The sequence below is a fragment of the Staurois parvus genome, unplaced genomic scaffold, assembly GCF_062004578.1.
Source record: "Staurois parvus isolate SC_StPar_1 unplaced genomic scaffold, SC_StPar_1.0 ptg000264l, whole genome shotgun sequence".
Lineage (NCBI taxonomy): Eukaryota > Metazoa > Chordata > Amphibia > Anura > Ranidae > Staurois > Staurois parvus.
The window spans coordinates 4421891-4448647 of NW_028318060.1; positions in this window are offsets into that span (position 1 = coordinate 4421891).

Here is a 26757-nt window from a genome sequence, read left to right on the forward strand (position 1 = left end):
CCACCGCAGGCAGATGCTCCTGAGACCACCACAGGCAGACAGCAACCAACGATGCAAAAGGCTCCAAGGACCACCCCAGGAAACCCGCACGGCAGCAGCACCACCACCTAGGCAGCCGCAGCCCACACGACAGCACCACCACCAGCACAGCCACCCCCAGCACAACGGGTAAGCCACCATCACCAGAATGGCTCCCCAGCTCCTCACCGTGTGCCACACAGCCGCCTCCTGTGCCCCGTCACCGCGCAGCCCCAAGCCCCGTCACGCGAGCCTGCCACAGCACCCACAGACGCCGGACCCTAAAACACCCACAGGAGCCTGACCCTACCGCTCCCACCGACGCCATGCCCTACAGCACCTCCAGACACCGGGCCCTACAGTACCTCCAGACACTGGGCCCTACAGCACCTCCAGACGCCGTGCCCCACAGCACCTCCAGACGCCACGCCCTACAGCACCTCCAGACGCCACGCCCTACAGCACCTCCAGACGCCGCTCCCTACAGCACCCACAGACTGCTGTGACTAGCCAGCAGCAGGCCCAGCTGCCCACCACTTTCCCTCCCCTCTCACTGATGAACTCCTCAACCACTGCGCGATAGACTCTGCGCATCTATACGCCCTGATGTGAAACTTTTCACCTCCCTCATTTGACGAGCACTCCGCCCACCCTCTTAATATGCCACCTGTACTCCTCCTCTTCGTACTCCTCTCCTCCATTCACAAAATCTCCTCCCTCTACCCCCCTACTCCCCCAAAACAACTTTACATTGGACCCTCACTACTTCCCTCTCCCCACTATGCTTCTCACCACCTCCTCCTGATACTCCACTCTCCCACCGACCCACACGCCACCACTAACAGACCCACATGCTCTTGCACATCCCGCTCCCATGCCACCTTTCTCACCCTCCTTCTCCTCCTCAATGCCGGGGGCATCTCCCCGAACCCTGGCCCCTCACCACCTCACTCACCCACTAGGCACCCTCCTACTCACACAAACCGCCGCAACCCCCTCAACCTTATACCTGTCCCCCTCCTCCCCGCACCCACCCCTCCACTCTCGGTTGCACTCCTGAGCTCCCGATCGGTTTGCAACAAGCTCACCGCCATCCATGACCTCTTTATCTCCCACTCCCTCAACCTCCTAGCCGTCACCGAAACCTGGATCCAAGCCACTGACTTCACCTCCCCTGCGGCACTCTCCTATGGAGGTCTCGTCTGGTCCCATTCACCCAGACCGAGCGGTCGTAGAGGTGGTGGGGTCGGCATGCTCTTGTCACCGCTGAGCAACTTCCAGGTCTTCCCAAACCCCCCCCATCCTTCTCCTCCTTCGAGGCCCACTGCATCCGACTCTTCTCCCCCACCCCTCTGAGGATTGCAGTAATCTATTGGCCCCCCGGATCCATATCCCGCTTCCTTGACGACTTTTCGGTCTGGCTGCCCTTCTTCCTCTCCTCTGAGCTCCCCACCATCATCCTTGGTGACTTCAATATCCCTCACAATGTCAACAACCCGGCTACATCCAAAGTCCTCCACTTAACCTCTTCGTTTGCACAGAGTCCTCCACCCACACCGACGGGAACACCCTGGACTTCGTTTTCTCCCATCTCTGCACCCCCCACAACCTCACTAACACCCCTTTCCCTCTCTCTGACCACAACCTCATTACCTTCTCCATCTCCCCATCCTCTAACACCTTCCCCCCCAAACGTCAAACCTTCACCAGCCGTAACCTCCGCAACCTGAACCCAGCCCCTCTCCACTCTGCAGCTGACTGTCTGTACGACAGTATCCTTCCACTGTAATGCCCTGACCTGGCCACTGCTGCGTATAACAACACGCTATCAGCTGCCCTAGACTCCTTAGCACCCCTAACCACATGTAGCATTAGACCCTGACCGCTTCAACTCCGGCAGAACGACCACACTAAACATCTTAAACGACGCAGTCGCGTGCTGGAACAACTATGGCGCAAAACCAAATCCCCTCGAGCATTCTCCCTCTACAAATCCACCTTCCTCACCTACACCTCCTCCCTCCATGCCGCCAAACAAACCTACTTCGTAACCCTCATCAACACCCTCTCCTCCTGTCCTCGCCGGCTCTTCTCCACTTTCAACTCCCTACTCTCTCCCCCCCCACCCCCACCTAGTATCTCACTCACCGCCCACGAGATTGCCATTCACTTCCAAAATAACATTGACGCAATCCATAAGAACATTGCCAATGCTCCACCTACCTCCCCATCTAGCCTCCCTCCCACTATAACCCCTCCAACTCAACCCTCCTCTGACCTCACAACCGCCCTACCCCCCACCACCCTTAACATCCCGCACACTATAACCTCCCCAACACTCTGCTCCTTCAGCCTTGCCACCACTGAGGAGGTCACCAAGGTCTTCTCAGAAGCCCGCCTCACCACTTTCCCCCTTGACCCTGTCCCCACACAACTCCTCCGGGCACCCTCCCCCTCCATCCTATGCTCCCTCACCCACATCTTCAATCTCTCCCTCTCTACTGGTGCATTCCCCTCCCCTCATGAGCACGCGCACATCACCCACATACTCAGAAAACCCTCCTTGGACCCCACCGACCTGAACAACCTTGGACCCATCTCCCTGCTGCCATTCACTTCCAAGCTCCTTGAGCGCTTAGTCTACAATCGCCTAGGCACCCACCTCACTGACAACAACCTTGTCAGGAATCTAGGAATGACCAGAAAGGTGTGGACTGACACAGGGAAACGCAGGTTTCAGGTATAGTATAATAATACAGTTTATTATTAGCCACCCAGATATATATATATAAACGCACAGTGAACAAACCAACCTTCCACTAATCTTAGTAGGTGCAGGAACACAGGCGTAGTCAGGGCTGGAGAGGTGGAACGGTCAGGCCGGCCATAGGGTTCTGTAATGACCGTTTGGTGGTACCTCTAGTGGTCCCCAGGGCAGGATTCCCCAGGGCGCGGAGTCTAAGTCCCAGTCTGCTTATTCACCAGGGCCCCTGATGGTGGGGATGGACTTGGAGCAGACAGGAACCAGGTCGCGGCCCCTGAGTACACCTGCTAGTGGTAGAGGGATCCGCCAGAGGTATGTGCAGGTACGGCTGGATCCGTGCAGGATGGATGGATGGCAGAGTAGTTAGCGTGGTCAGACGGGCCAAGTCAGCAACGTGCGGGCAGCAAGGTACCAAAGGAGCAGGCAGAGAATGGTCAAGGTCACAAGCCGGGTTCAGTAACTCACGGGCAGAGCGGTACAGGGGATCAGGCAGAAGGATGGTCAGGCAAGCCAGGGGTTCAACAGGAGACGGTCAGCAGAGGTCAGGATCAAGCCGGGTCAGCAACGAAGCAGGAACACAAGATACCAGGTACAGAGGCTCATGGGAAAACATACACCAAGGCCCAGATCATAGGCCTGGTCATGCCTTAAATACACCTTTCTGCAATCAGCCCCAGGTTTGGCTGATTGCACGTGTGAGCTTCTGGCTGCTGAGAGCACCCGCTGGTCAGCTCTGGTACTGCAGCCCACACGGCAGATGAGTCCCACCACCAGTGCTGAGTCCATTCCTGACAAACCTCCTCGATCCACTACAGTCTGGCTTCCATCCCCTACACTCCACCGAAACCGCCCTACTCAAAATCACTAATGACCTGCTAACCGCCAAAGCTAATGGCCACTACTCAGTCCTCTTACTCCTTGACCTCTCCGCGGCCTTCGACACAGTTGACCACTCCCTCCTCCTTGATAAACTACACTCCCTCGGCATCAGAGACTCCGCTCTCTCCTGGCTCTCCTCCTATCTCTCCCAACATTCCTTCAGCGTTACCTATAACGCTACCACCTCCCCCTCTCTCCATCTCTCTATTGGGGTCCCCCAAGGCTCTGTCCTCGGGCCCCTTCTCTTCTCCATCTACATCTCCTCCCTTGGCAAACTGATACACTCCCACGGCTTCAACTATCACCTCTACACTGATGACACGCAAATTTACCTCTCCACACCTCAACTCACCCCTTCAGTCTCCACCCGTATCACCCACCTGCTGAACGGCATATCAGACTGGATGTTGCTCCACTTCCTCAAACTGAACCTTTCCAAAACTGAACTCCTAATTTTCCCCCCAGCCCGCCCCCACCCTCTCCATCACGACCAACAACGCCACCATAAGTCCCACCCCGCAAGCCAAAGTCCTAGGTGTCACTCTAGATTCAAACTTGTCCTTCCAACCCCATGTCCAATCGTTAGCAAGCTCATGCAGGCTCCACCTCTGCAACATCTCCAAAATACGTACGTTCCTAACCCCAGACACTACTAAACAACTCGTTCACTCCCTTATTATCTCATGTCTGGACTACTGCAACTCCCTCCTCACTGGCCTACCTCATCACAGACTATCCCCGCTTCAGTCTATCCTGACTCAGCGGCCAAACTCATCCACCTTACCAACCGCTCCTCTTCTGCCACCCCCGTTTGTCATTCCCTCCATTGACTCCCGATTGCCCAACGCATCACATTCCAACTACTAACATTGACATACAAAGCCATTCATAATGCTGCCCCAAACTACCTCACCGACCTGATACTCAAATACCACTCAAACTGTAATCTTCGCTCCTCACAGGACCTCCTACTTTCTAGCTCCCTGGTCTCCACCTCCCACGCCCAACTGCAGGACTTCTGCAGGACTTCCCCCATCCTCTGGACCTCACTACCCCAATCCATCAGACTGTCACCTACACTCCTCACCTTTAGGCACACCCTGAAAACCCATCTCTTCAGGGAAGCCTACCCTCACCTAACTGCCGATCTCCTCCACTCCTCCTACCACTCCATCCCCCACAGCCACTTCCTCCTGTGCCACTATCCCCTCCCTCCTAGATTGTAAGCTCGAAAGAGCAGGGCCCTTGAACCCCTTGTGTATTGTTTGTTGCTGTATTGTCTCATGTTCTATCCCCCACTATAATGTACAGTGCTGAGCAAACCTTTTTGGCGCTATATAAATACTGTATAATAATAATAATATATAAAAGAGTCAGACATTCAGTCACTTATTACAAACAGTCAAGATGTTGGCTAAAAAGTCAGTTTGAAGTTGCAAGTTAAAATGCTTTGCTACATCAAGTCGAGTAGCAGCATAACAGTGTAGGATATAGGACCCCATAACAGTTATCAACATGAGGGAGGTAATTAGTCCCTGTCCAATTGGAAAATGCTTGCTCCTTGCCTCAACAAGAGTGGTTTGCCTGCTCTCAACCAGGTATTATCTTTATAGCATTCTTCCTGTGATGGGAGGGAACCAATGGGTGGACAAAGTTCCAGCTGTGTACTCTCAGCACAAAAGTATTATAGTGTTGCCTTATCTTTCCCAAAGGATCCAGAGAAGCCCTGCTCTACCCCAGGAGGGGGAGAGCAGGAGCACAGCAGCCTGCCCTCCTTTTTGTAGAAAATAAAAATACACAAACACAGATCCTGGGGTAAAGGTGCTTGATAAAGGGGACTCTGCCCTGAAACATGTAGCACCACCCCTATGTGTGACATCATCACAACCTCACTTCTGGTCAATATCACACTTCCTTGCTGTCCACTGCTGTCTTCCACCTGACTGCACATCATCAGTGCTGGTTGTCAGCCTATGGTTGGCCTACTCTACTTGCTGATAAATCCATATGCCTATGGCCATTGGAGATGTATGATCCACATGCCTTCCATTGGATTCTATGAAATGGCACCATCTGTATTACTAATGTGAGTGCAATACTGTTTTTACTTTTGTTTGTATCGATTATAATAAATAAATACATTTAAAGTGGCAAAAAATCTCTCTTTGCTACATTTTTTTATACTTGGGAAATGGTGTACCTCTAATGACTGACAAGGATATCCACCAGGAACTTTTTTGGATTGGATTTTATGAGTCGTGCCATTGCTTCAGCTACTAAATGTGAGTGCATTTACATTCTCCTCTTCACACCACTGTTTTCACTAATACTACAATGAGAGTTGGTTGTCCTCTTTTCTTTGCTTTTATCATTTTATATCCATGAGAACCCAAAATATTGTGTCCACTGATAATGTCACATATCGAAGTATGAGTTTGCACCTAACAAGGTCATCACAGTAGATCCTTTCAGATGCCGTTTATGTGCAATACCCACTTTCTCAGTATGTTCTATGAGTTCCCTCACTACTTACAACACTTGGACAGTAATTTCTGACTGTGTCTGTTCAATGCCCTCCTCTTCTTTATTGTTCCATGTCCATTGGAAGATTCCAAAAACCGCTACTAGCATCATAATTATACATATTGACATGCTGTTTTCATCTTGGTGAATGTGAGTGCAATGCCTATCTGTTTGGCATTTATTTACCCATATCTTCACATATACTAGACAGTGGCACTCTCTCTCCCCCTCACCCCTTTTTTGTCCTTTTTTTTTGCTCTCTCTTCTTGGGGCCTCCCACTCTCCCCTCCTCCCTGGCCTATATAGGAGATCTCAGCCTTCACCCAGAGGGAGGAGCCAATAAAGGGGACCTATTATACCCTCACCTGATTACAAACAGATCTGTTTTTATCTGTATAATTACAATGTCAGCTAAGTCCCACCTAGTAAACAGTATGTAATCTATAGTATCCAGTTATTGTTCTCAATATGTATCACAAGTAGCATTTTCAACATTTGTTGAAAGTGTTTTTTCCCACATCTTCACTGACAAGCTTGAGTTTCCCTTCATTTATGTTTCTGCCTAATTAAATCTTGGTGTCTAGAAAATTATTGTACAGGTTTTTCCAGCATTAGCAGAATTTTCCCTACTTGGTTACTGTATATATCAGTTGTATTACATTTTTATCCTTTAAGTGCAAAAGAAATTTTACTTTCCTACACAATATATATATATATATATATATATATATATATATATATATACACAACTCTAATGTCTCTTGTGTAGCATTTGTATAGATATGATCACTGGCCTCTGAAGTACATTTCATATACTTTTGGTCTTCCTCATACATTTTTTTGCATTAGCAGTACGATTGTGATTTTACTCTTTTTCTCTGCTATAATTCCCATGTTCCAACTCATCATCTGTTGAATCTATCTAGAGATCATAAATAGAGAATTCTAATATAACAAAGGTACCTTGATAGAAGTATTTGCTGCCCTTTGTAGGCCACTTCATTGTAGTTGAATCTTCTATGTACAATGATGTATTTTTTTTCTAAAGAATTATTTAAAGCCAATGACCATATATTTTTCTTAGTATCTCTGAAATGCAAAAAAACTCTTGCACATATAAAAGCTTTGATGCAGCACAGTAAAGCATAAGTAGGAATAATGACAAGAGAGCAAAGAAACTCTCAAATTGAATCTTTATTAATCACCTCTCCTCATATATAATTGACATTAGTCAATAACAGCATCTTCCAGTCTGATTGAAATAGCCCAGAGACAGTTAGGGTCTATATGAATATGATGTAGGAAGGACTCCAACTTTGCCACTTACCTCAATAATGGTTTTTTTTATAGACTTTTCTTCTGCTTTCTGAACTTCTAACTGATAATATTGTCAGTGGAGACCAGTGTAGCCTGGCCTGGCCTGGCCAGCAGTGCTACTGCAATGCACCTGCATAGCCCCAGGCTTTGACAGGACCACGCATGTTGTCATCACCTTCTCCCTGGTCACAATTGTACTGAGCAGTGGGCTGGGAGAGAGAGACTGGCACTGGCGGCAGTTGCAGTTGTCAGAGGAAAAGCTTCACCCTCCATTTGACAGGAAAGGAGGACACTATAATTAGCTCCAGCCTCCAGATCTCTCTGGAATTTAGTCTGCTTAGTAGATCGAAGGTTACGTTGTGTTTTATATATCTCTTTCTTAAGAAGATCATTCAGTCATATACTGTAAATTCAGGATTATCTTTATGTGGTTCTAGAGCTATTGTACTTTCCTCAATGGAAATTTTAAGTTAAAAAAGTTGAGCCTGTTTTTCCTCTACAGTTAACCACATAACATCCAATCCATGTTGGATGCATCTCTCTTTCCATTTATTGAGAAAACGATCAGTGTGTAGATGCTCAGCCAGCACTACTCTTTCTCTTAGCCCCCCGGGTATAATTCCACTATCAATATATGATTCTAAAGAAAGGATATCCCACCTTCGATTAAGGTATTTAATTGTGAGTTTTTTATGATGTTTACAAAGGCCTTTAATAGTGTCAACCACAGGGGTTGCTGAATCCTGGGGCTGGCGGGATAAGGCAGATCTAATTTCAGCCTCAATATCTTCACCAATGACCTATGCCATGGAGAAAGAGAGAGAGAGAAAAAAAAATAAAAAAATATAATAAATTCAAAATTCAAAAAAGATGGAGTGTGCAATGAATGTTGAGACCTGGGGAGGCAGAGACAAGGGGACGCTACAGCTGTACAGAGGGGCACAGGATCTGTAAGAGTGTCACGTACCTGATAGGAGACTGAAATGACGAGGTCGGCCTCACTTGTGTCACTAGCCCTGACCCCACTGGAGGTGGAACAGCAGCTCTTGCAGTTGGTGACCTAGGAAGACTGATGAACCTCCGATTCAGGCACATTAGTAATAGGCAGAGCTTTTTATGGTAGATCGCCAGGTGTGGACCAGAGCAAGGCAGGAAGCTGGGATGGGAGACAGGAGCAGTGTCAAAGGAATAGCCAGGGTCATCAACGGGCGGACAGCGAGGTACCAAATCAGAAGCAAGCCAAAGTCAGGAGCAGAGCCGAAGTCAGGAACCACTATCAAGCAGGAGAGTAATCAGAGTCAGGTCAGGAACAAGCTGGATCAGCAACAAAGAAATCACACAGGAACGATCAGGACATGGGAAACAGCTGAAGACCAGTCAGTACTCAGCACAGGCAGAGGCACCTTTTAAATAGTCCGTCTGGCGCCAATCTTCGCTGTGTGTGTACGTGTGCGTGATCGTGCATTGCGCACGTCTATTCACCAGCCGTCTCACGGGAATTCCCTTACAAAGAGTTATGTCCTTCTTTCTGTTTCCAACTTCTGAGATGGGGGTAGGGCAGAGATGAGCCTCTCTGCGGTTGCATGGAGAAGTGCATGATCTGGTTGAGGAGTTCTGTCCTCCTCTCTGCTGCCAATTGCTGAGACAATGGGCCAGAGACAAGGGGGGTGCTACAGCTGCAGGAGAGGTGCAAGGGCCACATAAAATGGTCTGGTGGGCCAGATTCAGTGCACGGGCCTTGTGTTTGACACATGTAGCCTAGTGGATCATGAACACCAGGAACAGGAACCCAAGCATCAGTGGCTTTTCATGTGCAAGCAATATACAAGAAATAACCAGGGCAGTTTACAGCACCTACAGGTATTCAAAGTTCCACAGTCATTAGCATAGAGCATTTTAATGATAGCAAGAAGAAAGTTGATCTGAGTACACTTTGTTGAAATTGCAGCCCGGCAGGTCAGGAAAGGGGGGGACAAGCGAGCGCCCCCCCCCTCCTGAACCATACCAGGCCACATGCCCTCAACATGGGGGGTGCTTTGGGGCAGAGTGGCTCCCCCCCAAAGCACCTTGTCCCCATGTTGATGGGGGCAAGGGCCTCTTCCCCACAACCCTAGCCGGTGGTTGTGGGGGTCTGCGGGTGGGGGGCTTATCAGAATCTGGAAGCCCCCTTTAACAAGAGGGCCCCCAGATCCCGCCACCCCCCCTACGTGAATGAGTATGCGGTACATGGAACCGCTACTAATTCACAAAAAAACCCAAAGTGTAGTGTAAAAAAACACAGGGCATGGTCTTTGACAAGTCCTTTAATAAAAGAATGTTCCCCGAAGTAGATCCAACGTCAATCACAAAGCCCGTCGCCGGCGACCGAAAAAAAGAAAAAAAAAAAAAGGCTCCGCGTCCGACGCTGCCAGCCTTCTGCAGTGAGGTTCGATGACAGCTCATAAATATGTAAGGGACGGGGCTACCTGGAGATATCACGCATGTGATCCCACTCCATGTGAAATCAATGATGTCACATGGGGTGGGGTCACTCAGATGATGTCAGAGGCTGGCCCCGCCCATTACATATTTAAGATCTGTCATCGAACCTCACTGCAGAAGGCTGGCTGCCACCGTCGGAAGCGGAACATTTTTTTTTTCTTTTTTCGGGTCGCCGGAGCCTGATATTGTGATTGACATTGGATCTACTTCGGGGTACATTCTTTTATTAAAGGACTTGTCAACGACCGTGTCCCGTGGTTTTTTACACTACACTTTTGTTTTTTTGGTGAATTAGTAGCTTTACCATGTACCCCATACTCATTCACGTAGGGGGGGGGGCTGGGATCTGGGGGCCCCCTTATTAAAGGGGGCTTCCAGATTCTGATAATCCCCCCCACCCGCAGACCCCCACAACCACCGGCCAGGATTGTGGGGAAGAGGCCCTTGTCCCCATCAACATGGGGACAAGGTGCTTTGGGGAGGGAGCCCCCCTGCCCCAAAGCAACCCCCCATGTTGAGGGCATGTGGCCTGGTATGGTTTAGGAGGGGGCGCTCGCTCGTCCCCCCCCCCTTTCCTGACCTGCCGGGCTGCATGCTCGGATAAGGATCTGGTATGAATTTTGGGGGGGACCCCATGCCGTTTTTTTTTTTCTTAATTTTGGCATGGAGTGACCCCTTAATATCCATACCAGACCCGAAGGGCTTGGTATGGATGGGAGGGGGGACCCCACATCGTTTTTTTTTTTCTTTTATTGCAGACATTTATTTTTAGATTCAACTGTCAAAATATATATTATCTAGACGTTCAAAATAAGTAAAATCATTACAGAAATAATTATAAAGGATAATAAACAAAAACAGAATCAATAGAACTAAGGAAATCAAATTAGAATACATAAAGATATGCCTAGCTACAAATAGTGCTGTTTGTTAAACACAGCAGACGCGATCGAATGCAGTCTGTCAGAGGACTCCACACTGAGATTTACTATTGAACATCGTCTAAAAAGAAAGCGCCCACGGCAGACGTCTAAAATGTGTTTTGCACATGCGCATTTAAATCCGGCCATAAACGCTGGAAAAGCGTTTAGTTCTTCACTGTCACGACTTGCTTTTACAAAAACTATTTTTTACACATTTTAAAATTTTTTTGAAATGTCAGATATTGTTTAAAGTGAAGTCTAGATATTTGGCAAAGCAAATTTCAATGTGAACATGTCTCTGCAGTGATTTTTCAGGGTGTTAGACGTGCTTCTTGAGTCTGATTCCTGGATTGTGTCTGGTTAGTAAATTCGATTTGGCATCTACTTGTTGACGCTTTCTTTAGTAAATGTCTTTGCCGTCTAAAAGTAGACAGTCGCTATTAAAAAGTAGATGTTAGCCCACGGAAATGCGCCTAGGCACAATAGTAAATCAGGGTCCTAGTGTCATTGGCTGGGATTGGAGAACCTTCTGATGCATTCTACTCTGTTACTAACATACACATAGAACTGTTTTGTTTGGTTGTGTATGTATAGAATATTACTATACTATTAGGCTGTCTATGTAAAAATGAATAGAGCCTATTTCAAAGTTTTTTTTAGAGATGAGCGAATCGAACATGATGAAGTGGAATTCGTTTCGAAGATTAGGAAATATTCGATTCGCGCCGAATCCGAAAATTAGCAAACTTCGGATGCACGAATCAAATTTTCCCAAAAATGGCGGCGACATGTGTGGCGACGGAGCGAGGATCTCTGGGAAGGCGCGCAGACAAGGCGCGCTGACCCATAATGCATTCATTCATGACATGTGATCGCATTAGCCAATCAGCAGCCAGCCAGCCAGCACTGTGTAATGGTGGAGCTATAAATCGCGTCCATCTTAGAATTCTCCATTAGCCTTCGGTCATTCAAGAGAGACAGACCTCTGTGTATTAGGGACAGAGTTAGGGCCACAGAGACTTTAGGGCCACAGAATCGTTACTTAGGGACACAGAATCGTTACTTAGGGACACAGAATCGTTACTCAGGGACACAGAATTGTTACTCAGGGACACAGAATTGTTACTCAGGGACACAGAATCGTTACTCAGGGACAGACACAGAATTGTTACTCAGGGACACAGAATTGTTACTGAGGGACACAGAATCGTTACTCAGGGACACAGAATTGTTACTCAGGGACACAGAATCGTTACTCAGGGACACAGAATTGTTACTCAGGGACACAGAATTGTTACTCAGGGACACAGAATTGTTACTCAGGGACAGACACAGAATTGTTACTCAGGGACACAGAATTGTTACTGAGGGACACAGAATCATTACTCAGGGACACAGAATTGTTACTCAGAGACACAGAATTGTTACTCAGGGACAGACACAGAATTGTTACTCAGGGACACAGAATTGTTACTCAGGGACACAGAATTGTTACTGAGGGACACAGAATCATTACTCAGGGACACAGAATTGTTACTCAGGGACACAGAATTGTTACTCAGGGACACAGAATCGTTACTCAGGGACACAGAATTGTTACTCAGGGACACAGAATTGTTACTGAAGGACACAGAATCGTTACTCAGGGACACAGAATCGTTACTCAGGGACACAGAATTGTTACTCAGGGACACAGAATTGTTACTGAGGGACACAGAATCGTTACTGAGGGACACAGAATTGTTACTCAGGGACACAGAATTGTTACTCAGGACACAGAATTGTTACTCAGGGACAGACACATAATTGTTACTCAGGGACACAGAATTGTTACTCAGGGACACAGAATTGTTACTGAGGGACACAGAATCGTTACTGAGGGACACAGAATTGTTACTCAGGGACACAGAATTGCTACTCAGGGACACAGAATTGTTACTCAGGGACACAGAATTGTTACTCAGGGACAGACACAGAATTGTTACTCGGGGACACAGAATTGTTACTCAGGGACACAGAATTGTTACTGAGGGACACAGAATCGTTACTCAGGGACACAGAATTGTTACTCAGGGACACAGTATTGTTACTCAGGGACAGACACAGAATTGTTACTCAGGGACACAGAATTGTTACTGAGGGACACAGAATCGTTACTGAGGGACACAGAATCGTTACTCAGGGACACAGAATCGTTACTCAGGGACACAAAATCGTTACTCAGGGACACAGAATTGTTACTCAGGGACACAGAATTGTTACTCAGGGACACAGAATTGTTACTGAGGGACACAGAATCGTTACTGAGGGACACAGAATTGTTACTCAGGGACACAGAATTGTTACTCAGGGACACAGAATCGTTACTCAGGGACACAGAATTGTTACTCAGGGACACAGAATTGTTACTCAGGGACACAGAATCGTTACTCAGGGACACAGAATCGTTGAATTAAAGAGTATGTCAGACAACACGCAGAGGAGTGGCAGAGGAGGCAATGTTTCAGGAGCGAGCAGACGTGGCAGCAGAGGAAGGGGTCGAGGCAGCACTAGTCGCAGCCAGAGGCCAGTGCTCCCGGTGTCATCCAGCGGTCGTGTCTCCACCGACAACCCTGCCGTCATCGACTGGTTGGCTGGGTCGTCTTCCTCTTCCCAGGTCACCTCTGACACCTACAGCCAACGGTCGGTGGGTACGTCAGACACAACCGTTAGTTGGCATGGCCCGGGAGCAAGCCCACTGAAATCACGTGTCCTCTACCTGCCCCTGTCCTTTGGTGTTCCCTCACCAAGCGAAGTATCGCATGCTGTGGGCTCAGCCCCACTGTACAGTGAGGAAGAGCTAACAGAGGGCGGTCAGGAACGGGGGGAGACATCCGCCTCTTCAGCAGCCAGGCGAAGAAGTACTGGCGAGGAGAGTGGCTCGGTAGCCGGTCTAGAGACAGGTCTGTCTCCTGACCCACACGCAGCCGAGGGGGCTAGTAGTGAGGCAGAGACCCTAATTGATGATGATGAGGCTGATCGCACTTGGCAGCCTCGTCGTCATCAGGCTATTGCTTCCGCATCATCAGGAGAAGAGGGTGGCAGCTTGGCAGCGAGCAAAACAGTCGGTGGGTTGCCCAGGAGGCAGCAGGGTCGCAGCAGTGTCAGTGGAGGCAAACGGCCACGGAGTAGAGCACCAGCTCCACTGCAGCCTACCACCACGGCCAGTAGTGGTGCCGGTGTGCACGGAGGAAGTAGCAGTCAGCCAGTGAGGAGTAGCGGGGGCAAAGTTTCCTACTCGGCGGTGTGGCAATTTTTTGTCAAGCCGCCCGAGGAAGTAAACGTAGCCGTATGTCGACTATGTGGCCAGAAAGTCAAGCGTGGCCAGGGGGCCCATGTTGGGACTACAGCGTTGCGTCAGCATATGCAGCGTCGCCATTTGGTGGCCTGGGAAAACCGTGATAAAGATACGGCGGTTCTGCCTGCCCCAGCCCCCGCTCCATCACCCGCTCCGTTACTTGCTCCATCACCCGACGTCAATCGCCCTCTATCAGCCAGTCAAGGCTCCAACACCTCTGCTGAGGGGAGTTGTCGCTCGTTGGCATCTTCCGCTCGTTCAGATGCTCCTTCTCCTGCTACTCCTCTTCACGGATTCCATCAGCAGTCTTTCTTGGAATCCATTTCCAAGAGACAACAGTTTGCGAGCACGCACCCGACGGTGCAGAAGCTGAACGTCCTCCTGTCCAAGTTGCTGGTGCTGCAGTCCCTCCCTTTCCAAGTGGTGGACTCAGCACCTTTCCGAGAAATGATGGCTTGTGCCGAGCTGCGGTGGAGAGTGCCAAGCCGGCATTTCTTCGCCAAAAAGGCAGTGCCAGCCCTGCATTCACATGTAGAAGAGATGGTGGGCCAGTCTTTGAGCATGTCGGTCTCTGCCAAAGTGCACGGCAGCGCCGACGTGTGGAGCTGTAACTACGGTCAGGGACAGTACATGTCATTTACGGCCCACTGGGTGAACGTGGTGCCGGCACAGCCGCACCAGCAACTTGGACAGGTCACGCCGCTTTTGCCTCCACGTTTGCACGTCCTTGGTCCAGCAAAGATGTCCGCCTCTACCACCTCTTCTTCCGCCGTGTCCTCAGCCGCCACCCCCCTGCCAAGTCCCATTACCCGACCGGCATATCACATGTGCAGGGCGCAACGGTGTCACGCTGTGCTGCACCTGGTATGCCTTGGCGAACGTAGTCACACAGGGGAGGAACTTCTGAGTGTAATGAACAGAGAAATCGACAGATGGCTGTCTCCGCGCAAACTGAAAATCGGAACCATGTTGACCGACAACGGAAAGAACATGGTGTCTGCTCTGCGTCAAGGAAGGTTGTGCCATGCGCCATGCATGGCTCACGTGTTCAATCTGGTTGTCAAGCGGTTCCTAAAATCCACCATCCCACTGCAAGACATCCTTAAAATGTCACGTAAACTTTGCATGCATTTCAGCCATTCCTACACCGCAAAGCACACCCTCCTTGAGCTGCAGCGGCAGAACGGAATTCCACAGCATCGCCTGATCTGCGACGTTGCAACAAGGTGGAATTCAACCCTACATATGTTAGACCGCCTTTACGAACAGCGAAAGGCCATCACCGATTTCCTGATGTTACAAGCGGATAAAGGTACTCCCCTGTGTAACTTAGATGTCAGCCATTGGCAGCTCATGCGTGACACCTGCCGCTTGCTCAGGCCCTTTGAGGAGGCCACGCTATTCGAGAGTCGGCAGGACTATGGGATGAACGACGTCATTCCTCTGTTGCACGTCCTGGAACAAATGCTGTTAACAATGGCTGGTCAGGGTGCGGTAGACGTGGCGCACAGATCTCAACGCCACATGACCCCTGTGGGGGCAGGACAGGAAGAAGAGGAGGAGGTAGAGGAGGACATTGGTGCTCAGGAATTATTGAGTGAAATGGGTGGTTTTTCCACTCAGCGGACAGGAGTGGAGGAGCAGGAGCATCTGGTAGAGGAGGAGGAGGAGACAGAGGACCCAGACGCACCGTGGCAGTATGCTGTGGAGATGGAGGCAGGGAGTCCCTCGCATTCCTTGGCACAAATGGCCCATAGCATGCTCGGTTGCTTGCGTAGCGACAGCCGAATAATAACCATCAGACAGAGGGATGTCTTTTGGCTGTCCACCTTGTTGGACCCTCGCTACCGTTCAAAAATGGTGGCCTTTTTCACACCTGCTGAGAGGGAGGCCAAAATAACGTACTATAAAAACCACCTATGTAGTCAGTTGGTCTCTGCCTTTCTGCGCCAACGTCCATCCTCAGACACTGTGGGCCCTGTGCACTCGCGTTCCGCTGCCATGGCAGCAGGGGAGGGGTGGGGTGGTAGGAGCAGTGGCAGCTCCACCAGCAGCGGCTGCCTCAGTCTGCAGTCGATGATGAGTAGCTTTCTTCACCAGCGCAGTGAGGAAACTACTAACCAGCCGCAGCAGCAGCAGCATCAGGTGGACCTGGAGCAGGACCTCAAACAACAGGCTTGGGCCTACTTGGACAGCACCCTGCCAACCGAGGTAGACAATCCCCTTGACTACTGGGCAACGAAACTTGACCTTTGGCCCCAACTAGCTGAATTTGCCCTTGAAAGGCTGTCATGCCCGGCCAGTAGCGTGGCATCGGAGCGCGTGTTTAGTGCGGCAGGAGGTATTGTAACTCCGCGGAGGACACGACTGTCCACCCAAAGTGTGGAGAGACTCACGTTTGTGAAAATGAATCAGGCGTGGATTAGTCTGGATTTCAAACCACCAGTTCCTGACACAACTGACTAAATCCGCCATGAATCATGCCCCAAACATGTTATTATTTTTAACATAGGCCTCTGTATGGCCTTCAATTTAAGCTGCTTACGCTTCGCCACTCTGCCATGGGCCCCTGTACCGCCTCCTCTTGCTGCTGCCAGGTCCAGAGTGTGTCATGGGTCCCTGTACGGCCTCCCATTGCTGCTGTCTCCATCGCCACACTCTGCCATGTGCCACTTTCAGGTCTCCTCACACTGTTGGTGGGTTCCATTTTGTCATAGGGTGCTGGCAGATTACGGGCCTCCCATTGCTGCTGCCAGGCCCGTAATCTGCCATGGGCCCCCGTACCGACTCCTCATGCTGCTGCCAGGCCCGTAATCTGTCATGGGCCCCTGTACCGCCTCCTCATGCTGCTGCCAGGTCCAGAGTGTGTCATGGGTCCCTGTACGGCCTCCCATTGCTGCTGTCTCCATCGCCACACTCTGCCATGTGCCACTTTCAGGTCTCCTCACACTGCTGGTGGGTTCCATTTTGTCATAGGGTGCTGGCAGATTACGGGCCTCCCATTGCTGCTGCCAGGCCCGTAATCTGCCATGGGCCCCCGTACCGACTCCTCATGCTGCTGCCCGGCCCGTAATCTGTCATGGGCCCCTGTACCGCCTCCTCATGCTGCTGCCAGGTCCAGAGTGTGTCATGGGTCCCTGTACGGCCTCCCATTGCTGCTGCCAGGCCCGCAATCTGCCATGGGCCCCTGTACCGACTCCTCATGCTGCTGCCAGGCCCGTAATCTGTCATGGGCCCCTGTACCGCCTCCTCATGCTGCTGCCAGGTCCAGAGTGTGTCATGGGTCCCTGTACGGCCTCCCATTGCTGCTGTCTCCATCGCCACACTCTGCCATGTGCCACTTTCAGGTCTCCTCACACTGCTGGTGGGTTCCATTTTGTCATAGGGTGCTGTATGGCCTCCCATTGCTGCTGCCAGGCCCGTAATCTGCCATGGGCCCCCGTACCGACTCCTCATGCTGCTGCCAGGCCCGTAATCTGTCATGGGCCCCTGTACCGCCTCCTCATGCTGCTGCCAGGTCCAGAGTGTGTCATGGGTCCCTGTACGGCCTCCCATTGCTGCTGTCTCCATCGCCACACTCTGCCATGTGCCACTTTCAGGTCTCCTCACACTGCTGGTGGGTTCCATTTTTTCATAGGGTGCTGTATGGCCTCCCATTGCTGCTGCCTCCACCGCCACACTGTGGCTCCACACTCTGGTTTTGGCCCCGTGACTGCCCAAATGAGTGAAGTGTGCGGTGATTCTAAGATCGACGGCACTCATCTGCATGTCATACTGACTGACAGTATTATTTCTCTTCCCCAGCAGACTCCAAGGGCATTTAAATTAAAGGTACAGTGTTCTTCACTAATATAAAGGCTCTCTGAAGCCTAGAAACACCCTTTTTATAAGTTAAATTCGCAGCGAATATAATCAGCCGAATCTAATTTTTGAATAATTCGCTCATCTCTAGTTTTTTTCAAATGGTATAAGCTCAGCAATTTCAATTTCAAGCTCTGGAACATTATGCACTGATTAGCTCAGCTTTGTCTTACCAAGGATGATACGCACACTTACTTTGTCTCTTGGATCTACAAACTTGAGTGAGGCTGCAGCTATTGTTTCAATGGAAGTATCAGAAAAACATGGATCTTATCTGTTGGCATTCATTAAGGATGCAAGGATATAAGTTGTTGTTATTTGAACTTGTTCTAGTGTTTCCTGGGACTCTTTCAAAAATTCATTTCTTTGTTGCATCTCTCTGGGTAATGGGTTATCCCAATCTCTATTTTCAGAAATACGCTGTCTTAGAAGTATCTTACCCTAAATGGCAAAGAGTGCTATGAAATCTGGAGGATAGTAGATGCTGTTCACAGCAGACAAAACTACTCATTTCATGAAGGGCTTGTCACAAGTTTATACATGAAATGTGAACATATCTCGTTTGACTCCCCAAAGCAATCTGAGACTATTTTCCGTTAGGGGAAAATCTGTTCCTAGCTTGAATCCCTTTACGCTAACAGCATAGTCGTTAGAGGGAAAGGCTTTCATTACCCTGTCACTGTTAGAGATAATTTTGTGAGGCCTGGGAATGGTAGAGGGAATCATATGCTGAGCTCTCTAGAGAAGATCAATTGCTGCTCCTTCTTCTGTAGGCAGAGAGATTTGAGCCCATCATCTACATAGAAACTCCTTTTCTTAGATTCACGTGCATCAGATCCAAGATCTTTTTCACCTTCTTGAGCTGTCCTTCTCAGCCACAAATCTGCTAAAGCAGGAGAAGGGCTGTTACCGAATACATGTACATTTATTCAGTAGTCTATGACTTCTTTATTGTTCTTGCGATACTTTTGGAATCTGCAGAATTTCTGTTGCTTTTCTGAATGATGAAACAGTGGACTGTTTGCTGAATATTGACCATAACAGCAACTGGTCCTTGATTGAAGCAGAGCAAAACTCCTATAAGGTTGTTGTTCAGAATATTCCTGATGAGAAGGACATCCTTGAGGGACACACCTTAATATGAAGCATTTTAGTCAAAGACCACCCTGATCTGATCTGGCTTGCAAGGATGGTACGTGCCAAAACATGGGAGACACCAATATTCCTCTCCTTCCTTGAGAGGTGATGCAGGCTCAGAAATATATCTTGCAAACACCTTCTGCATTAAGTCAACAAAAAGGTTTGACTTTTTAGTTGTGAAATTGAACACCATGGTGTCGACATAATAATCCCAGAAATGAAGGGCTTTGTCACCGCCTTGTGTGAAGAACTGTTGCATGGTTTTACTGCAAAGCCTTTCTTTGACATGGAATTGATGTAGGCACTGTTCAAAACGGTAATGTAACCATTTGGCAGGACATGTATCTTGAAAGGAGAAACTGTGGAAGACCACCTGACATTACACAGATAGATGTTGCCTATTATAACCCAGCCTAAGTCCAGACATTGGGCATATTGTGTGTCGTATGGCCCGTTGATTTGTTGGCAAGCCTTGTGTACTCTTGGGATGTCTCTATCAAGGAGCAGGAGAATATCAGCATTTCTGTAAGGAGCTGGTTTGTGGTCTTTTATGCCTCTCAAGTAAAAGTGGTGAAAGGCAGATGCAGAAGAAGAGATCTCCTCTACTATGGCAATGGTATTTCTACACTGTTATTCAGGGACATGACTATTGCACCAGAGATAGGCTCGTCCACTTCCCCATTACCACCATTACCATTCCGCACCAACCCCCTTCCCCTTAACCAATTATACTAACAAAAGACATAACACCAATTTTGGAGTAAATGGCCAACATGGCCTTTTATTAACAACTCAAGTTACAATACACCAACCATTCCTTATAACAGAAACCCACAGAATTGTTGTTGGTCTTTGAAGGCACCCCAAAACGATCCGAAATGCACCTGCGGACAACCATATACACTAGGCCTCCAGCCGCAACCAACCAGCTCGGAGACAACCATACTGTCCGCAGTGCAGCACCACCACCTTCCAGTTAAACCTTGGTTAACTGGGAATGTCCCCGGGCATCCCATACCACGGATGGGTCCCACACCATTGTTGTTTACCTTCCAAATAAGAACCGCCTCCAAAGACCAACAACCGCCACCAACCAGTCCTTATAACAGAAACCCACAGAATTGTTGTTGGTCTTCAAAGGCACCCCAAAACGATCCGAAATGCACCTGCGGACAACCATATACACTAGGTCTCCAGCCGCAACCAACCAGCTCGGAGACAACCATACCGTCCGCAGTGCAGCACCACAACCTTCCAGTTAAACCTTGGTTAACTGGGAATGTCCCCGGGCATCCCATACCACGGATGGGTCCCACACCATTGTTGTTTACCTTCCAAAGAAGAACCGCCTCCAAAGACCAACAACCGCCCATGAACCAACATAATCCCCCCCTCTACCTGGAGGGACCTAAAACTCACCCAAACAGGGAGGGCGGGAGGGAAGCTCACACTCTTGCCGTCCAGCTAACTGACGCCCCCTCACAGAACCTCCCACCCTAAGGTGCAGAAAAACCCCACCTACACCAACCTCTACCAATCAGCTACCCCCCACTAACAATAACAAATCCCCCTGGAGCTACCTTAACCCTTTCTGCTCTTCCTTCCCCCACTCTGGGCCTAGTCATGTATGCCCTGCGCTATTTCTTCTTTATTTCGCTACGGGCATTTCTTGACTATTGCACCAGAGATAGGCTCGTCCACTTCCCCATTACCACCATTACCGTTCCGCACCAACCCCCTTTCCCTTGACCAATTATACTAACAAAAGACATAACACCAATTTTGGAGTAAATGGCCAACATGGCCTTTTATTAACAACTCAAGTTACAATACACCAACCATTCCTTATAACAGAAACCCACAGAATTGTTGTTGGTCTTTGAAGGCACCCCAAAACGATCCGAAATGCACCTGCGGACAACCATATACACTAGGCCTCCAGCCGCAACCAACCAGCTCGGAGACAACCATACCGTCCGCAGTGCAGCACCACCACCTTCCAGTTAAACCTTGGTTAACTGGGAATGTCCCCGGGCATCCCATACCACGGATCGGTCCCACACCATTGTTGTTTACCTTCCAAATAAGAACCGCCTCCAAAGACCAACAACCGCCACAGCACGCTGGGTAAGCCCTTACCCATGCGTGCCACGCCACAAACGAACAGCCCGCTGTATGCCATCCCGTCCCAACCGCATTCAAATGCACCCCATCGCACCTGAGATACCGCCAAGTATCCACCTCCAACTCCAAGTGCCGGACCACCAACCCCCCATGGTGACTAAAGAAACGCCCCACCTCTCTGTTAACCTTGATCCGAGCCTTGTTGAGCCTCTCCACCGACCGCGCCCAATGCCAAGAGGTACGGGCGACAATGTCGGACCACACCACCACCACCATCCCCGGATAAGCCCACCGCAACTGAAGAAAATCCAGCTTGACATCCCGCACCAGCTCCCGCTCAGCGGGCCGGAAAAAACACCCCTGCCCCACTGGACGACGGGACAAAAATTCCTGAACCGCCCACACTGGGCACACCAGCGAAGCCGGAAGAACGAAAAAACGCACCCGACCACCACGTCCCAATTGGTCCGTCTTAGACCGACGTACCAGCACCTCCACCCATTCACCGGAGCACCTGACCTCATCCACCAATAACCCCCCAAGAACCGATTTGGATGGACTAACGAGCTCCCCAATACGCAACGCCCCAAAAAAGGCCACTGCAAAAGCTGCCCGAAATAAGCACACCTCAAAGTCCGAAGAACACACAGACCACAAATGCACAAACAAAGACCCCAACAACTCAAAAGACACCGGACGGCGAGAATCCTTACAGCGATGAGCGCTCCGGTAACCCCGGAGAGCCTGCCGAACCCAAAAATCTTCAGTGAAATCCCGACACCCTTGCAACTGAAAGAAGAATGCCAAACCCGCCAGTCGGCGATCCACCGCAGCAGCCGACACTCCCCGCCCAAAATTCCGCGCCACAAAGTACAATACCGCCAAAACCACCTCCGGCCCCCAGGGATCAATCTCGACCCTCTGTAGCAGATCCAGCCACTCCCGCCAGACCCTAGAGTATGCAGACCAAGTCGCCTCACTCACCGAATGCCGGATCCAGCCCGCAAGGACTCCAAGGCAATCTCCCACAGCCCGTCGGGACAAGGAACCCCGTGCTGCTCCGCCGCCGGCACCACCTCTAGGAATTTGTCCCACTGAAAGCGAGACAAAGCGTCAGCCACGGTGTTATCAACCCCAAGGAGACGCACCGCATGGAGAAAAACATGCAGACGCAGACAACGCAACACTAAATGGCGAAGCAAGGCCACCACCGGTCGTGAAGAAGCTGAGACCCGATTGATGACCTGAACCACCCCCAAATTGTCACAGTGACAACGCACGTTTAGATTTCGAAAATTCTCTCCCCAAACCTCAACCGCCAACACCACCGGAAAAAGATCCAACAACACCAAGTTGCAAAGAAAACCCGCCTCCCGCCAGGAAGCAGGCCACGAGGCCGCACTCCATCGACCCTGGAAAAAGCCCCGAAGCCCGCCACCGCCGCCGCGTCCGTGAACCATTCCAAGTCAAAAGTGCTAACAGGGCCAGACATCCAGAGAGCCCGCCCATTAAACGAATCCAAAAAGGTGTGCCACAAATGCAAGTCCTCCCGATGATCCCGAGTCAACCGAATAAAATGTAAAGGGGAGGTAATCCCTGCCGGCAGAACACCCGACCCATGGGCAGAATCCGACAAGCGAAGTTAAGTTTTGCCCAACAACGACTGTAAGGCCCGCAGCTGAATTTTTCGCTTGCCCCAGCACCCCACGGAGTTCCCCTTGTAGAGCCACCAGCTTAACCTCAGGCAAGCGGCACTCCATCGTGCCGGAATCCAAAACAATGCCCAAGAAAGTCATCACCGTAGCCGGGCCCACAGTTCTATCCACCGCCAGAGGAAACCCGAAACGTACCGCAACATGTTGCAAAGTAGCCAGCAAAACTGCACATACTCTGGAATCTGGCGGACCCACGCAAAGAAAATCATCCAAATATTGGATGACCGAATTCACCCCTGAGACATCCCGCACCACCCACTGCACGAATGAACTGAACGTCTCGAACAAAGCGCAAGATATAGAACACCCCATAGGAAGGCACGTATCAACGTAAAATTAGCCCTGCCAATGACAACCCAAAAAACGAAAACTGTCCGGATGGACTGGCAACAGCCGAAACGCCGACTCAACTGCCGATTTCACCATGAGCGCACCGCGCCCATACCGACGGACCCAGAAAACAGCCGCATCAAAAAACGTGTAAGACACCGAACACGACTCCGAATCAATAGCATCATTCACCGACCCCCCCCTCAGGGAAGGACAGGTGGGGAATTAACCTAAACGCATTCGGCTCCTTCCGGGGCACAACCCCCAAGGGAGAAACAACCAAATCCGAAACGGAGCGCAAGCAAACAGACCCCCCATGCGTCCCAACCCCACTTCCTTACGCAACTTAGCCGAAACCCCCTCCTCATGCCGCAAGGCCGACCGCAAATTCCGGGCTACGGGAGGAATCAAAGTCAAAGTACCCGGGATGCGAAAACCCTCCAAAAAACCTGCCGTCAGCAGCACTGCAGCTGCCCGATCAGGAAACCCCTTTAAGAAAGGCCCCATCCTTTCCACTCGCACCGGAGTCGTCCCACTTACCAGCATACTCTCCGGGAAGGCCTCGACCCCGCTGGAAACAGCGCGACAAGGGATGGGAGCCCCCGCACCCGGAACATTCGAGCCGAAAACGGCAAGACCCACCAAATCGACACGTCCCCTCTTGGAACTGCCAGCAGAACCCCTGACGCCTGGAGGCCGATTGTCCCGGGAAGAACGAACCGCCGGCCCCGCTCTGAAAAAATGAACCAGGGGCCCTCGCCGGTGTCATGAGTCACATCCAGAGGCCAATGTCCTTATAATCCCAACGCAACGACTGGCGAACCGCCCTCCGCTGCCTAAACTGCTTATCGTACCGAAGCCACGCAGTACCCCCATAAACCCTGTGAGCCTCACCAATGGCATCAAGGTAACAGACCAGTGCCGAGCAATGTTCAGGAGCCTTCTCCCCAATCACACTAGCCAAGATCGCGAACGCCTGCAACCAATTTGCAAAGGCACGCGGGATAAAACGAAAAACGCCGCTGCTCCGCTTCCACCCGCCTACTCTCGTCAACCCGGGACCCTTCAAAAGGAAAACGCTCCAAAGGCAAGAGTGAGAATATATCAACGTACTCCCCACTCCAAATCTTCTCCCGTACCTCCGACTGTAAGTGCACCCCAAAGGGCCCTCAAAACCCCCGTACACTTCGCCCCTGGCCGAGTCCGCCAAGCCCGGACACCCTCGAAACAGGCCCGGACACCCTCGAAACCGCACCCAACACCGCGGAGGGGGCCGCAGAACCCCGATCACCTGTCGTGGCCGGAACAACCCCTAGCCCAGACCCCGGAGGAGAAGAGACCCCCGGACGCCGCACGTCCCCGCTGTCCTGTACAAGAACCCCGAAACCTTCCCCACCATCCGGCGGGAGCCACGCAGAAGCAGGCCCAAGCGCCCCACCACCGCCCCACTCAAGACGCCGCAACAGGTCCCGCAAACCGGAAATCACATCACCGAGACCCCCACCCATACCCGACGGGGGAACGCCGGCAGTGCACGCCGCAGAGGCCGCGCCCACCGTAGCGGCCCTACCACCCCCCAGCAGGTCCCGTAACACAGAAGAAAAAGAGATAGACCCCAGAACAGGTAACTCACCAGGCTGCCCAGGAGATGCCCCTTCAGCTGCGTGCTCACGATCCACCGTTGTAGAGCGGCCAGCCGTCGCCCCCGCATCGGGTTCCGACAGCTCGCCCTCCGACCTCTCGTCCTTTGCACGCTGTTCAGATGGCCTCCCGGTCCCAGGAGCCACGGGTCCTGCTGGTCTGTGCCGCTCATGACTCCGCCTCCCGGCACCAAACACGCTCACCACCGTCCCTGGGCTCCGACCTGCAGCACTTCCAGCTGCCCTCCGCCCAGCTCCAGTCTTCCGCTGATGCTGCTGTGGAGCCAGAGCACCAGACCGTCCAGGGGGCCCGCCGACCACAGCCCAGCAGCCGCAGAACTCCCTGCTGCACTCCGTCCAGTGCCGATCCCACGCTGCTGCCTCACTGGAGCCGGAGCCCCAGACTTCTCAGGGGGCCCGCCGGCCGCAGCAGGAGACAGCCCGGCAGCCGCAGCTGTGTGCCTCCCACGCAGGGCTCCCTCCCTGACCGGCACCTTGTCAGTGGAGGAGCCGCAGATTCCTCTTCTGCCTCCATGCTGTGCGGGCGGGGGGGAGGGGCTTCCCCCGCACGAGGCCCCGCCCACCGAGCTCCGCCGATGGCGGGGATTCCTCCCTAATTTCCCGCTAGCAGAGGCAAAGGAGCGCCCTGCAAGCGGAGCCAGAGGGGCCCGAGCGGGGCTCCCATGGTGGCGCTGATCTCTGGGAGGGGCAGGGGCTTCCCCCGCATGAGGCCCCGCCCACAGAGCTCCGCCGATGGCGGGGATTCCTCCCTAATTTCCCGCTAGCAGAGGCAAAGGAGCGCCCTGCAAGCGGAGCCGGAGGGGCCCGAGCGGGGCTCCCATGGTGGCGCTGATCTCTGGGAGGGGCAGGGGGGGAAGGGGCTTCCCCCGCGTGAGGCCCCGCCCACCGAGCTCCGCCGATGGCGGGGATTCCTCCCGGCTTCCCCGCTAGCAGAGGCAAAGGAGCGCCCTGCAAGCGGAGCCGGAGGGGCCCGAGCGGGGCTCCCATGGTGACGCTGATCTCTGGGAGGGGCAGGGGGAAGGGGCTTTCCCCGCGTGAGGCCCCGCCCACCGAGCTCCGCCGATGGCGGGGATTCCTCTTGGCTTCCCCGGTAGCAGAGGCAAAGGAGCACCCTGCAAGCGGAGCCGGAGGGGCCCGAGCGGGGCTCCCATGGTGGCGCTGATCTCTGGGAGGGGCTTCCCCCGCGCAAGGCCTCGCCCACCGAGCTTCGCCGATGGCGGGGATTCCTCCCGGCTTCCCTGCTAGCAGAGGCAAAGGAGCGCCCTGCAAGCGGAGCCGGAGGGGCCCGAGCGGGGCTCCCATGGTGGCGCTGATCTCTGGGAGGGGCAGGGGGGGGAAGGGGCTTTCCTCGCCGATGGCGGGGATTCCTCCCGGCTTCCCCGCTAGCAGAGGCAAAGGAGCGCCCTGCAAGCGGAGCCGGAGGGGCCCGAGCGGGGCTCCCATGGTGGCTCTGGGAGGGGGGGGAGCCCGGGCTAAAGCGCTCCGGAGGCCCAGACCTCCGAGCACGTGGGCGCTCCCGCCCCCCTGCTGCAGGTGATGAGCACGGATCCCGCAAGAGATCCAAGACACGGCTCTGCAGCCAGTCCATCCCCCTGTCCTCCGCTGCCTCCCGCAGCTGAGCCAAAAGGCCGTCCATGGCTGGGATAAAGGTGGCCTGAAGCAAGGTGTGCTAAATGGACACCAA